This window comes from Petromyzon marinus, chromosome 8, assembly GCF_048934315.1.
Source record: "Petromyzon marinus isolate PM22_M1 ecotype Great Lakes invasive population chromosome 8, UKy_Petmar_22M1.pri1.0, whole genome shotgun sequence".
Classification (NCBI taxonomy): Eukaryota; Metazoa; Chordata; class Hyperoartia; order Petromyzontiformes; family Petromyzontidae; genus Petromyzon; species Petromyzon marinus.
This window is the reverse complement of record NC_133674.1, coordinates 13,011,305-13,027,220: the sequence shown is the minus strand read 5'-3', so window position 1 is coordinate 13,027,220 and position 15,916 is coordinate 13,011,305.

The window sequence follows — 15,916 nt, the reverse complement described above, 5'->3', positions numbered from 1 at the left end:
TTTTTTTATATTTTAGGCAAGAAATTTGTTTTCTAATTTATATTTTTTTTCTGGGGGGGGGACCCCAGACCCCCTGTAAGATTTGATCCCCCCCCAATATTGACTCCATGGCTACGACCTTGACCCAAAATGTCCTCGTCCCACAGCACAAACTTCCGAGTTTGCCTTTTCGCTGTGCCCAGATGTTCGAGAATTATATTGCGGAAATGAACAAGGCCTGTGGCACTTCCATCTCCCCCCCCCCCACACACCTGACGTGAATTTCCATAGTCTCTCAAGAGAGCACCTCCTTGGATACTTATCCACGTGCTTTCTTGCAAATCTACTGCACCTCTCTAGATGTCCCACTTTTCAATTATCTAGAGGTCCCAATTTGGGGCAACCACAGTGGCGAGATGTTAACTCCCTTGCCTGCTATGTAGGAGGTCGTGGGTTCAATCCCGACGCTGACGCCTGCTGTATATCAACCCGTGGCCGTGTGGATTTTTCACTGGGTTCTTCGGGTTTTCCCTCCATATCTAGAAACACTCGTTTAGAGTGTTTGGCTGCTATAAATGTCCACATGATACGCCACTTCGTTGAGCTATCACTTGCAGACAGGTCGCTTCTGACAAAGAGCTACATAGCTCAGTGGGCCTTACCTGGTAAAACATATTATAATTCAGTTTCGTATTTCAAAGGTTGAAGGTGGCAAAATAATCTATTGTTTAATCTGTGATCAACTCTGCCAATGTTGAGCACCTGGGTAGAGCCATTGGAGATGAAAGGGATAATTATCGTCTGTAAACTTTTTCTACGTATTTACACGGATGCTGTGAAATTGTACGATTGTGCGTAGTTTGGCGCGTTGGGGTCTCCTCCGTTGATGCTGGACGTGATGATTGGGTGCCACTTTTCCTGCTCCTTCCCCACCCTCTCGCTTTCCCCCGGGGTTTTACTTTGTACTTTTGTTGCACGTGTTGTTGTCGATCCGGCTTCTTGTCTTCCCGAAGTAACATTATGGACATTTTTGCGTTTTATTTTTTTATTGTTGTTTAAATAAATTTAACAAATACATTATATACGTTAAAACAATACGTACTGCAACCGGTAACAAAGATGCAAGGCGAAATATGAACAATGAGTGATTGGGAGGAATAATAATGAAGCCAAACTGGAATTAATTGAAATAAAGTGCTTAAAAAACTACGGGCCAATAATATAATTATTTCTCTGCTGCCATGCAATTTAATTATTAAGATTTTAATTATTAAAATTCTTAATTTTAAATCTTTGTAAAAAATTAAACAGAGATGCGATGTATCACAGGAATTTACAAACAGCCTTCGTTATCTCTTTGTTTTCCGTGATGAAAACCCTTTGTTATATCCTGGGCTGGACTTCTCTGCTGGTATGTAAGCGCTACATTTTTAATAATTTCAAAAACTTAATGCTGCATTTAGTATCGCACAACTCCTGTGATGTGTTGCCAATTTTTTTTTGTTGCAAAGGGTTCTCTCCAGGACACAGCCACACCCAGACAGCGCAGTGTACATAACACGGGCACTCCACATGCTTACGAGACACATCCAGGTCAGTAGCAACTCGTGAGCATATCATCCCACACTGAACCTGAATAAATGTACGTGGCTATGTAAATATAACATTTAATTGTAAGTAAAATGCTTTTTTATATTGAACAGGGCCACATTGTTTACTAAGAGTGCTCTTGTCACTAACATTAGTTTCGCTTTAGTTGTTAGTGTTAACATCTGGCAGCCCAGCAGAATTTATTGAACAAAGCTGAAACTGGTCCATAGGTTTTTTTTCTTAAGGAAATGCTGCTGGATAATATTGGACTGGAAATCCAAGGGCAATGGACAAGTATGTGTTTTTATTTTCATGTGGAGACAGAATGAAGTTCTTCTCATACATTTCTTGGATATCTTTCTTTGTTGTTCGTAAATGCTATGTTCTTCAAAACATGCAAATCATATTTTTTTTACATTTTCTTACATTATAAATACTGATTTAAAGCTTTCGTGACTGCAGGGATTCATCTTCTTGGTTCTTTCGGTAAAGTCACGTAGAAGGGAAATAATAAAATAATAAAAATAAAACATGATCAAATAAAATTCCCACGACTTTTTGGCCACAACGCAAGTAGCCGTGCTCAGGTGAAGAAACAGAACTGTCGGAAAGACAGCGCTCCAATGAACACCGCTAAGCTTGGCAGCGTATTTTAAGCTGGGTGGGAGGAGCAGAGCGCCTTGACAAAGGATTTTACATATCAACAGAAGAATTTAGCATTGAAGTAGCTGTGTTAATGTGAGAGATTAGCAGGGTGTTAAAGGCAGAAATTAGCATGTAACTGGGAGATTAGCATGATGTTAATGTGAGGAATTAGCATGTACGTAACTGATCATGGAAGTAGCTATGTTAAAGTCAGAGTTTACATATCAACAGAGGCATTTAGTATATTGACGCTAAAGAACTGCAACTATCCAACTATCATACAATAAACCGATGTGAAAGAACTAAATATAAACTACGTCAATATAATCAATGTACTCAATATATTCTCCACTAAGCTGAGCTACTAACAATAAGTCATTATACATTACACTTCTATGATGCAAAAAGTATTATAATATGCTTCCAACTAATATTTTATTATAACTATGCTATAAACTAGACTACTATACATTACAATATTATACCTTCCAATCTAAACTACATTGTATAATATCGTATCCATAGACAGACCCCAACATTGAATTATGCACTGCGTTACTATACACTACCTTAGATAATAATATTAGACTTGTAATATTACACTATGTATTGTTTTACCAACCCTACTGTATACCACACTGCTGTATATTCACTATACAATTACGATACTATATATTACCAAATAAATTATATTAAACATTACACTGAAAGGTACTAAGAGATTAGCAGGATGTTAAGGTGAGAAATTTTCATGTAACTGGGAGATTAGTATGATGTTAATATGAGGAATTAGCATGTAACTGGTCACGGAAGTGGCTATGTTAAAGTCAGAGTTTACATATCAACAGAGGCATTTGTTATATTAACGCTAAAGAACTGCAACTATCCAACTATCATACAATAAACCGATGTGAAAGAACTAAATATAAACTACATCAATATAATCAATGTACTCAATATATTCTCCAATAAGTTGAGCTATTAACATTAAGTAACTGGGTATACACTGCGCTATATAATGACTACCATATAGTGAACCGATACAAAATAAAAATATAAACTACATCAATATCTTTTGATTTAAAGCTTTCGTGACTGCAGGGATTCATATTCTTGGTTCTTTCAGTAAAGTCACGTAGAAGGGAAACAATAAAATAATACAAATATAAAACAATACAATTCTCACGACGTTTCGACTGCAACACAAGCAATCATCATCAGGTGTGAAAACCACAGCGACATAGAAGTGTTTCCCTTCTACGTGACTTTACCGAAAGAACCAAGAATATACATCAATATCATCAATATACTCAATACACTCTCCAATAAGCTGAGCTACGAACAATGAGTCATTATACATTACACTTCTATGTCACAAAAATGATTATAATATGCCTCCAACTAATCTCTTTTTCTTACATCTCACGACTATACCCCGTATTATAAACTGCCATAGACAGACCCCAACATTGAATTTTATACTGCGTTATTATACCCTACCCTATACTTTAGACTATAATATTAGACTTGTAATATTACACTATGTATTATTCTACCAACCCTACTGTATACCACACTGCTGAATATTCACTATACAATTACGATACTATATATTGCCTTACGAATTAGTTAAACATTACACTGTTATACTATTTATTATTATACAATATGCTATAAACCATACCATTGACCGTCGCGTGAAAGGTATTAAGAGGCAGTGCCAGCGAATGGACTGCGGTCTGAAAGTCACCGTAAAACATAATCAATCAAGAACCGAAATGGTGTATAACGTCTTTCCAATGGTTACTAAGCCAGAATCCATCTTCTCGGTTGAAAATGTCTCTGTGTTTGTATATGTGGATTACCTCATGAATGAATCTCTCATGGTAGCCGGATGGCTTGCAGAGAACCTCTGTCTTGGAGAAGTCAATGTCATGTGAGCCCACTGAATTATAACAGTGATCTGCTACAGCTGAGGTGTTCGTCCTACCGTGTTTCAAGTCTGCTTTATGCGGTCCGAGACGTGCCGTTTGGTTTCTCCAATGTAACTGCTACCACAGAGGCAACTTAGTTTGTAGACGTCCGGGTACTGTATGTCTGGAACCACATCTTTTACAGACGGGACCAGATCATGGATTTTATGTACTGTTTTGAATCAGACCTGGATCTTCTGTTTATTCAGAGATCTTTTTTGTGACCTACATAATGTAGGGTAAGGTGATGGTTTTGAATGGCTCCTCAAGAGGATCCTTCTTCATGGTTGGAGAGATGGCTTTGCGGATTGTGTAGTCGGAGTAGCCATTAGAGCCCAATGCATCTCCGACCAGGAACACATTGCCAGTGAACTCAAGCACGTACACCAAGCTCTCAACGCTAATGGTTACTCCGGCTACATGTGTTGGGCCTCTTTAACCTGAGGACCCGGCGAATAATAAACTCCGACCAAAATGAGCGACGCGAACTCGCAAGGCGAGTACAAAGGTTTACAGTTTATAGAAAATGATTCAAGGAGCCGAGAACAATGTTGCAGAATCACTGTGACATCCACACACCAGCCACTGTTAATGTAAAAACAAATACCTTTCGTCTTGCCGGAGAGTGCTATGTCACAATCCGATCTTACAAGATGGAATCCTGCCAGTTGTAGCGCAGTGTCCGGAATCAAATCACACAGCCATGCCTCCGTGAAGCATAAAACAGAAGATGAAAGAAAGTCTCTGTTTTTCACCATCAGTAGCTGAAGTTCGTCCATTATGTTGCACAGTGAACGCACGTTGGAGAGGAAAAAGCTCGGAAGCACTGTTCGGATCCCGCGTCTGCGTAGCCGTACTAGAGCCCCCGACCGTTTACCCCTTGGGCGGCGTTTCGCTGCTTGAGCAAAGCCTAGCGCGGCTTTGGCGAGAATGCCTACAAATTCTGCCGCTGTAAGCAGAGAAATGGGAAATAAATCAACAGTTGTTTCCCTGATGTTTAAAAGTTCGTCTCTTGTTAGGGAACTCCGAAAATCTTGGCAAAACACTGAATTAACAGACAAAACAAGACAAAACAGGGCGCACCGACCGGCTGAGGCTACCATCATCGGCGCCATCTTCTCACCAGCACGGGTGTGCTGAACAGCAGGCCTCTCTCACCAACACGGGTGTGCTGAACAGCAGGCCCCTCTCACCAGCACGGGTGTGCTGAACAGCAGGCCTCTCTCACCAACACGGGTGTGCTGAACAGCAGGCGCCTCTCACCAACACGGATGTGCTGAACAGCAGGCCCCTCTCACCAGCATGGGTGTGTTGAACAGCAGGCCCCTCTCACCAGCACGGGTGTGTTGAACAGCAGGCCTCTCTCACCAGCACGGCTGTGCTGAACAGCAGGCCTCTCTCACCAGCACGGGTGTGCTGAACAGCAGGCCTCTCTCACCAGCACGGGCGTGCTGAACAGCAGGCCTCTCTCACCAGCACGGGTGTGCTGAACAGCAGGCCTCTCTCACCAGCACGGGTGTGCTGAACAGCAGGCCCCTCTCACCAGCACGGGTGTGCTGAACAGCAGGCCTCTCTCACCAGCACAGGTGATCAAGCAAAACAAGACAAAACCGGACAAAACAGGGCGCACCAACCGGCCGAGGCTGTCATCATCATGCTAATCTCCCAGTTACATGCTAATTTCTGACTTTAACATCCTGCTAATCTCTCACATTAACACAGATACTTCAAAGCTAAATTATCCTGTTGATATGTAAACTCCTTCATCAATGCGCTCTGCTCCTCCCACCCAGCTTAAAATAATCTGCCAAGCTTAGCAGTGTTCATTGGAGTGCTGTCTTTCCGACAGTTCTGTTTCTTCACCTGTGGACGGATACTTGTGTTGTGGTCGAAAAGTCGTGAGAATTTTATTTTATTATGTTGTTTTTTTATTATTTCCCTTCTGCATGACTTTCACGCAAGAACCAAGAAGATAGTAAATACTCTTTTCAGCTGGAGTTTCTTCACCATTTGGATATTGTTCACTTCGGGCGGTGATGGGGCCCAGTGGTAGCGTGTTCACCACTTGTTGCTGAGCTTCACGGTTCGAGTTCAGCGGCTGCCCTTGTTATTGCTGCGGATTTTAACGAGATGCGTGCCATCGACTTTACAGTGGAGGTTAAAGAACCAACGATGTGATTCGCAGGAGTAGGCTATTGTGTGCTGGCGCCATGGTCAAACATTTCTAAAATTAAATTTTTACTTAAAACTTTCGTGACTGCAGGAATTAATACTCGTTGGTTCTTTCGGTAAAGTCACGTAGATAGAAAAATAATAATAAATAAAGTGAATACAAATAATAAAAAAACAAAAAACACTAATGTAGACTGTAGCCTGGTTCTTAATATGAGTGAGTGTACTGTCAGTCTATAATGTAGACTGTAGCCTGGTTCTTAACATCGGTGAGCGTACTGGCAGTCTATAATGTAGACTGTAGCCTGGTTCTTAACCTCGGTGAGTTAAAACATTGCAAAAATTACTCGATTGGGATTATAAATAGCAATCGTCGCCCCCTACTGCGAAATCTTGGCGCGACTCTTCCTGAAAAAAGAGTCAAAGGACTCAGTGAGGCTTGCCTGGGGAAACTAGCGCAATAAATAATCATAAAAACAGCTTTTATATTTTTAAAATGCGTGCCACACTACACATTCCCAGTGCAGAGCCTATTCTTTCACCTTTTGCGGTATATTTAAGCATGGCCATATTTCTCTGGCTACTTTTTGTCGTTGAAGATAATCCAAAAAGCCAGTGGAAAAGTTGCCCCCCGTCACCCACATATAGCAAAGCTGAAAATAAATTTACCGTGCGCCCCATAGCGAAGAGCAACATTTCAGACCCAGACCACACATGCCACACCGAAGAGGTGGCATTCTCAGCAATGATGAATTACTTCAAATGAAACCCTACTCCCAGCGGCCATAACTTATTGCCAAAGCCTGCGAGTGCCCCAGTCAAAGCAAGGATATATTGACTCCCCGAACCAACACATGTAATCAACAGGCTTATAGTAATAATTGGCTTATTTTGGGGGTTATGTCGAGTAAATAATATCCGTTGTATACAGGTTTAGACGTATCAAGCACTGTGTGTTCAACGAAACTCATTGTAAAAGCCTTTGTGAATGTCAAATGTGCCCAAAAGTGCATCCCCTCTGAGCTGGCCAGCAGTGTTCCTGCCCCACACAATCAACATACGCTACATGCCCTTCAACATGTTTATGAAATAACGTGGCAGACGGCTCACGTTTGTACATTATCTTCTTGAGTGCCTTCCAATTCAATTGCAGGGGACAAGTTAAATTTAGATGGCCCTCCATCATGACAATGCCTTCCAGAGGTTGGTCGTAAAAAGAGAGTGAAAGTGGTTTTGCAAGTTGGCCAATGGTATGATAGTTTTTTTCTTTAATACAAGTTATTTAATGCATCATTGAAATGGTCAATTCTACATTATTTAAAGAAGTATGTTTTGGGGGAAATTCGTTACAATTATTTACTTCTAAATTTTAATCATGAACATTCAGCATGATTAACTGGCTATGTTAAGAATTGTTTACACGAGAAATTATTTGAAAATAAAATATTTTGTTCTAAACACACTGCACATCTTGACATTATACACTCCCAATACATTATTAGCACGGAATGAGAGCTTATATATAAATGCTTGTATCCTGGTAAACTTTCTAGTAATATCATTTAGTGAATCATGAGTGTATTTTTGAAGACGAATTCATGCAATACTGAATGGAGGAATCTCAAAGATGGGCCAGGAGAGTGTTTGGAAGGACACATTATGTTGCCTATTACATTTGGACAACCAGTACTCATAACTGCACATGTACAGCACTTTTATGATTTAATGAATATATAAGGGCTTGCCATGAATCACACTGACCACTGTGGGTTGGTTAAGATGGGGAGCATAGAATTTGGGGGAGAGTACAGTCCAACAACAGATGTTGGTGCACTACCATTTGAGAGAATGGTAATGAAATTACAGCTAAATGAAATTATACACCCAAGAAGACCATCACTGCAGAGATGCAGTGATCAGGCCCACCCGTGTGCTTGAGTGAGATGGATTGTGGCATTGCAATACTGTGAGGGATGGCCATGGCATGGGGAAGCCTTCGGCAATGGAAATAGTATGGCTGATGATTATAGCATAAAACTGTTGAACGCTTCGCATGCAACTTGATTTTCTCTGAGCACATGTCATTCGCTAAAATACTAGATTATATTTTTTCAGATTTGAGTCACTTTTACATTTTCGATCATTTTCAGCCTAGGTTATCATAAACAATCATAAACAAAGTTATCTCGAGTTTCAGATGCTCCTGTTGTGTAACGGTTAGCACACTGGACTTGCATTTAAATGGGCAAGTTTATAACATCTCCCCACACTATGTCCACGCAGCATTAAACATGGGCAGGACACAGTAAGTGGTAAGTAAAAGTATGGCATTGTGGGATAAAACAACAAAACATCCCTCTAGAGGGGCTCTCTTAATAATTATCCATATTCATAATAAAGGTTGTTTTGGGTTAGATCGCGTTATTTATAAATGTGTCGCAACCCTCCACCACCCGACACGGCCAATTAGTAAAAAAAAATGTGTCACGTTGACAAAAGACAAATAGTTCGCCACTTTAGCCGCACCGGTGTGTTGAAGAGTGAATCCACAACATTTCCAATTTTTTTGAGTACGACGTTTCGCTGGTAATTACATCCAGCGTCATCGGGCAATTTGCCCAGAATTATCCACATGTTCAACAACGGCGACTCTTGCCCTGGTCTGCCTCCATTTCCTCGAGAACAAAGCACCCCTGCCCCGCTGGTACCTGTCCATGAAGGCGACATCACCCCCCACCCCCAACTCCATCCTGCCCACTGTTTGCTTCGCAGAGAAAGCAGAGGAGCGCTCGCGGCGTTCGTGTGACGCCGTCAGCACGTAGAGGCAACGCGTTCTCCTTAAAAAATCACGATTCACGCGTTTCTCCTGTTCCGCAGTCGCGAGAGTGAAACGCGACACGCCAGTTTGGGGCGCAAATGCGTGCGCGTTGGACTTCTTCCGCCGCCGTGCATATAGCCAACCGTGCTAATCGGAGGTGCGTCGACAATTGTGTGCATGCATGCGCGCGCACCATTTGACATCTTGATTTAAGAATTGGGAATCCGCTGGAGCTACGCAACGTTTAAATCTAGATTGTAAAACAAAAAAAAACCCCGCATTTCTTCAGAACTGACTTTCGTGTTGTTTATGGCCCCCCCAGTGCAGCTACGATTAGCACGGTTGGCTACGTACGACGCGAGAGAAGTTGAACGTACGCACGTAACCGAGCGTGTCTAAGACATCTCCACTGGGTGTTTTTTTGTCTTTTCCCAAAAAATGTATCACTTTAATCAATTGGGTTGCGCCGCGCACGTCGAATTTCTCTGCGGGCTTCGTGTTTCACGGCGGCGGCGAGGTTATTTTCGCGTCACGGCCGCCAGCCCGACCGACCGACCGCCCGCTTTTGGAGAGCCGCGTGGCAAGCGATTTGTTCTTTCCGTGGCCTCGCCGCAGCGGAGCGGCGGAGGAGCTGCCATCAGTCAGCATCGAGGCACCTGCCTCTGCCACGGCTGCGCACGAGGGGCTGAGCCCTGCTCATTTGGCACTTGAGCACACGCGCGGCGAGCCCCAAGTGCTTCGGGATAATCTCTTACACACGCGCGCGCCGCGCATGCGTTTCGTACACACTGTGCACACATACAGAAAGTCCGCCCCAACCCCCCCACACACACACACACTTGAGTCAACTCCACAAAAAGAATATGTGAATTACATAAAGCTGTCTCAATGTGGATGCGACATTGACTTTTATATGAAATTGCGTTAACAAATGCGCAATGTGGTGAAATTGAAACGCTACTTTGCTTTATCTCTCTCTCTTATGAACATGGCACTGGTTCAATTTGTGTGCATATCGTGTTATGACAAAGATCCCCCGTGTAGCTTTTTAACAAACTGTCGTGACAAGTGCTGTGAGCGAGCACCTATGAAGGTGTTGGTGGCCAGCACCACGCCTGATTGCTTTTTTTGTCTCCCCAGTAGCGAAGTTTACACGCAATGCATCAGGAACTCGTTTTAGGCTGAGTGGACCTAGGGGAGGCCCAGGACCGGTTCAGATAATCGTGACTGTTGTTGGCCGTGAGCGGGAATCGAACTCTGGTCACCGGTTTTGTAGCGCAACGTGCTAACCGCTATACTACCGCTCCACACGTGTACACACATACACACGATGCGGCATTTTGATAAAGATCTATACATGTTACATATACGCTTTTATAAGAAGTCAAATATGCATATGGGATGGAGAGGTCCAGGATGGGAAGCTAGGCAAGGCAGCGCACACTTGCAATCCATACATTTGAAGGCAAAGTGTCGGTCTATGATATGAACTGTTTAAAACTCCCAACTCCACAGGGCGGCGATGTGGCCAGTAAATGGCAGCAGAAAAGTAGATGTGTGAATCTATCTCTGTGTAGTTTTGAGTGTTGTTTCCTCATACCCGGTGGGCTTTCTCCAGATACTCCTCCAATGTGCAAAAAAAAATCGGTATTAATGAAGTGGCCAAACATACTGGATGCTTTTGAAGAATCATCCTGAAACTCCGTGAGGCTCTCCTGGATAAACACAAGGGTAACTTGTTAGCAGTAATCACAGCACATGCACGTGTGTAAAAAGCCCCTTACTCTGAAACTACTGCCCAACACGAAAAGAGTGGTGCAAATACCAAATGTACTCATGAGTTGACTGTGACAGTCATGCACATGGGGTCCGATTCACAAAGTATTCTTGGCCATCACTCCACCCCGCGTTGGTAGAATGATGGCTGAGTTTATTTTTTGCGAAACTCCCTGCGACGCGGCCATCATATGGCAGTACAGTAAAAGTTGATCCATGATTTCCCTTCGCATGTCTGAATTTTCTCCAGGTAGGGATGCTATTGAGGTGCAATAGTTCGCACACTTCACTTGCATTTGAGAGGTTGCCGGTTTGATCAAACGACACAGCAGTTGAAGAAACTGGGCAAGTTTCTTGAATCGCCCTGTCTGTGTCCACCCAGCAGTATAAATCTGGTAGACCACAGTAGTGGGTCTGGCCAGCAAGAAGGAGTAGGCCAAAAATACCCTCTTGAGGTGTCATCATCTATTTTACAAAGTTCGAATTAAAATCTCTCTCTATAGCTCCCTCTAGTGGAAGACCTTCTCTGCGTATGCAAAATAAACTAAAAATAGCTCCTGAGAACGTAACGAGAAAAAATATGAAAGGCTGGCAAGGGCAGCAATGTTGCATGCGTCTCCTGCAGGTGAGCACATCATACATCGACATTCGTACTGTGCGCACGAGAGAGGCGATTCGCAGCCAAATAGCGGGGCTTGGATCATGACGCCCAACATGTAATGATCTTACCCCTTCAAAAGCGTATGGCTGCTAGGTTTAATGTAAAATGATGCCATGCCCATTGCTCCTGGCAAATTGGCAAACAATGTTCTTCACTCATTTGGCAAAATTTATTTTTCTGGACATCTTCAACGTTTGTAATATATGGAACTGGGTGCATAGACTAAGTATTTTAATCAATGAACATTACACGTGTTCATCCAATTTTAAAACTACTGTATTATATGCCAATCATGAGAGGAGCACAGAAGACTGGTAAAATTGCCCAGAATCACCACATTGTGTCCAAAAATGCTGTTAAAGTTTGGATGTAAAGTCAGGGCTTTCGGCAGCTATTGGAGAATTGGTTTCCTCGACTGCCGGAGGAGCCCTTGGATCTGGCAAGCTTAGAAAAGCATTTGGCAGCGTTTATCTTGGCAGTGTTGTCCATTGATGTGGTCGCTTTCATAACTCACAGGACATATATTAAATGACTCCTACGTTGCATTAAAAATAATGTACGGGCAAAATACAGCAATATTGTACAGCACTATGCGTAGCATATACATAACATGACCCACAGATAGGGACACCCCCTGGGATTGTAGTTACAGCATGCTAACCCCTGCATTACTACCTCTTAGGCAAAAAGCATCTGAACAAATTTTACCTAGGAGCAGGTAAAACATCTTTATAAGGTGTTACCTGTTGGTGTAATGGTAGCAAACTGGACTATTCAATTCAGAGGTTACTGGTTGAAATAACTGAAACTGTTTTTTTTTTACCCACCCCCCCCAGTCTCTGTCCATCGAGCCGTAAAAATGCGTTCACTACTTTTAGTTGATCGGCAGGTCACGTGTGATGGGGAAAAGCGACATGATGCTCACCTCTTCCGCGCTGCACGTTGCCAACCTCACTCATCCGTTGGCTATATGTTAATACAAATAGCCAACGTGGAAGAGTAGGCTAAAATACCATAAGAGCTCTCTCGAGCTCTCTCTAATGGAGGCCCTTTCACCAGCAATGGTGTGAACAAGCAATTGCAGGAATTCACCTTTACCACTTTGTCGTGAGCAGTCAAAGAGTATGCAAATAGTAAACTGAGAAAGTTGGTTCAACTAAATTTCGATTTAAAGCTTTCGTGACTGCAATGATTCATCTTCTTTGGTTCTTTCGGTAAAGTCACGTAGAATGAGAATAAAATAATAAATTGATAAAATAAAATAACACAATGATATTCTCACGACGTTTCGGCCACAACACAAGCGGCCTTCATCAGGTGAAGGGGCGAGACTGTCTGGTAGGACAGCGCTGGAGTGAAAGAGCCACGTTCAGATCACGGCCTTTAAGCTGTGTGAGAGGAACAAAGCGCCCTCAAATTTCAAATTTCAGCTGAAACTTGAGGGCGCTTTGTTCCTCTCACACAGCTTAAAGGCCGTGATCTGAACGTGGCTCTTTCACTCCAGCGCTGTCCTACCAGACAGTCTCGCCAATTCACCTGATGAAGGCCGCTTGTGTTGTGGCCGAAACGTCGTGAGAATATTATTGTGTTATTTTATTTTATCAATTTATTATTTTATTCTCATTCTACGTGACTTTACCGAAAGAACCAAAGAAGTTGGTTCATCTACATCATTGGCTTCATATGGTCCGTACATATACGGTAGTTTACTTTTACACATATGAAGAATAAGATGAAATATTCTAGATTTGAAGTTTTCGTGACTGCAATGATCCATACTCTTTGGTTCTTTCGGTAAAGTCACGTCGGTAAACATAAAAATAAAATAAAGTTAAAATAAAACAAATATGTTGAAATTACAAAAAAGTTGCAATATAAAATAAGACTGGGAAATTTAAGTTCTCGTTCTTGATTAATATGTATTCTCTATGCACTGTATCATACTGTCATAAGTGAAGTCTTGTTGAAGGAAAGTGTATGTGGATGGATGTTAGGATAACTCAAAGACAACTTGAAGAAGATATATTGAAGATATACCATGTGCTATATTGCGTAAGTAAATACATTAATTGTAAAATATGTTGTAGAAGTAAAACATTGAAATAATGCATTCTTATTTAAGTGTGAATTACACAAATATGCTTTAATTCGCACGATCCAACCCAAATAAATATATATATACTGTAATACCCCAGTTTATATCGGAGATGCGCTCTTGAAAGGTATGACAAATATCGAAACGACGTAAATCAAAGTGATGTAGAGGGTAGGTGGTGGTGGGGCGGCTGAGGGGCGACGTATGTGAGAACAGACGGACGATGATGGATAATAAAATGACGACGTATTTGTGAAACAACGTAAACGGGGGAGAATCGTGATATGAATGTACATGTACATCGGCAGCCAGTCCTATATTGGCAGTTAAAATCAATTTTCATAAAGTACATCGTGATGACCTAATCTGCTATTCATGTTATTCCTGCAATTATATTATGCGATTGTCCTTGACATTGAATTGACATCACTTATATCCGATGACAATTTCAATTAATATTTTAATCTATTTAAATGTGAAACATCCACATTTTAAATGACTCGAGCGCTTAAAATCCTTTCATATACACCACTATGTGCTGTTTAACCTGAAGCACTAACATGTACACGAATACCAATCGGTGATACATTATGTTAGTGCAATATGACTTTGAAAATCAAGCACGCTTCTGTGTCTGTTTTATTTTAAAGGGGTCACAACCAGGCTGAAATTAGCATCCAATTCATCTGTGGCCGTGATGAACGCCAATGTTCTGTTTCCAGCATCTGATTCACGCGTGTGTCTCGTTCTCCCTTTCGTATTACATTAGGGGCACATTACACTGGGTGCCTTTCAAAAAGGGCAGGCGATTTAAACATCCTACGAAAAACCCCACAGGCTCGAATCGTGCGTTTTCCACTGAAGTGTTCTCCTGCCTGTGGTAAATCACCTTTTGCGTCTCTCATCACACCATGGGTTCCTTACACCCCTAGTTCTTCTCGACCATTATTCCGTGCTTGACACCGCAGACCGTCCCATTCTCCGAGAGCGATCTCCACAGCTGTGCAGGCATCTCCGGCACAATTCTCTCTTGGTTCCGTGCTCATCTCTTCAACTGTATATTCTACTTCTCCATACAAGGAATGTTCCTCTCACAGTCCTCTGTGCTATGGTGTCCCACAAGGCTCCATCCTTGGCCTCCTGCTCTCCTCCACATATCTCCTGCCTCTTGATGGTAACACTGAACTCGACATCATTATTGACACCATGAACTCTTCACTCGCACATCTTGCCTTGACAAAGTCTCATATTGGATTGGTTCTTCCATTCTCATGCTCGGACATCACAATGGGAAAGAGTGCGCGAAGCTTCGAAGTTGTCGTTGATTACTAACTCTCGATCTCTCCCTGCATATCTCAACTCTGGAGAACCTCTCTCCTTTACCGCCTCCCCAAATGCCTTATCTGATTGAAAATTCCACGGCCAGACTTTTTACCCACACCCCTAAATGATGTCACATCACCCCAATACTCAAATATATTCAGTGGTTCCTAATCCCATCTCGGACACCATCTTCCAGATCCTCCATGAACTCACAAGCTGATCCTGCCCCTCTCGTCTTACTCTACTCTCCTCTACCCACTATTTGCTGTGCAAGCCAAGCATTTTAGTGAAGCCCCCAGTCACCCTTTGCTCCATGAAGGTCGCTCTTTCTCTTCTGCTGTCCCAAAGTCTAGAATTCCCTTTCCCCAGCCACCCATCCTCTTAACTGACTTCCCCTGTTGAAATCCAGGTGCAGAACATTCGTTTTTTTCTCTGCATCTGACTGTCTTTCTCTCTGTGTGTGTAATCTACATATCAACTGTTTATATACAGTATCTCGGGATGGGAGTTACGTTTAGATCATATATAAATCCAAATGGTACTGTAAAAGGCCATGCAAATAATTCCTAACAGGGGTGGTCTTAACTTAACAGCCGCATGGGTATCTGGGAGAGCAAATATTTATCTCTGACCAATTCAATAACAGTGTCATACGATTCAACACCATACATAGATACCATAAGAAGAATTTACCCTCACCAAGTCATCATTCTCCGAAAGGATGAACTGTTCCACTTATGTTCATCACTCTGACTTTCTCCCGCACTTTTAAGATCTAAAGACCTGTCCCTCAGGAACTGCATATAAATAAATCTGAGAAAACTTCTGCCTGCCTACTTTTGTATTTGTGTCATCCTTTATTTGTCTAGGTAAAGGTGCAGCTC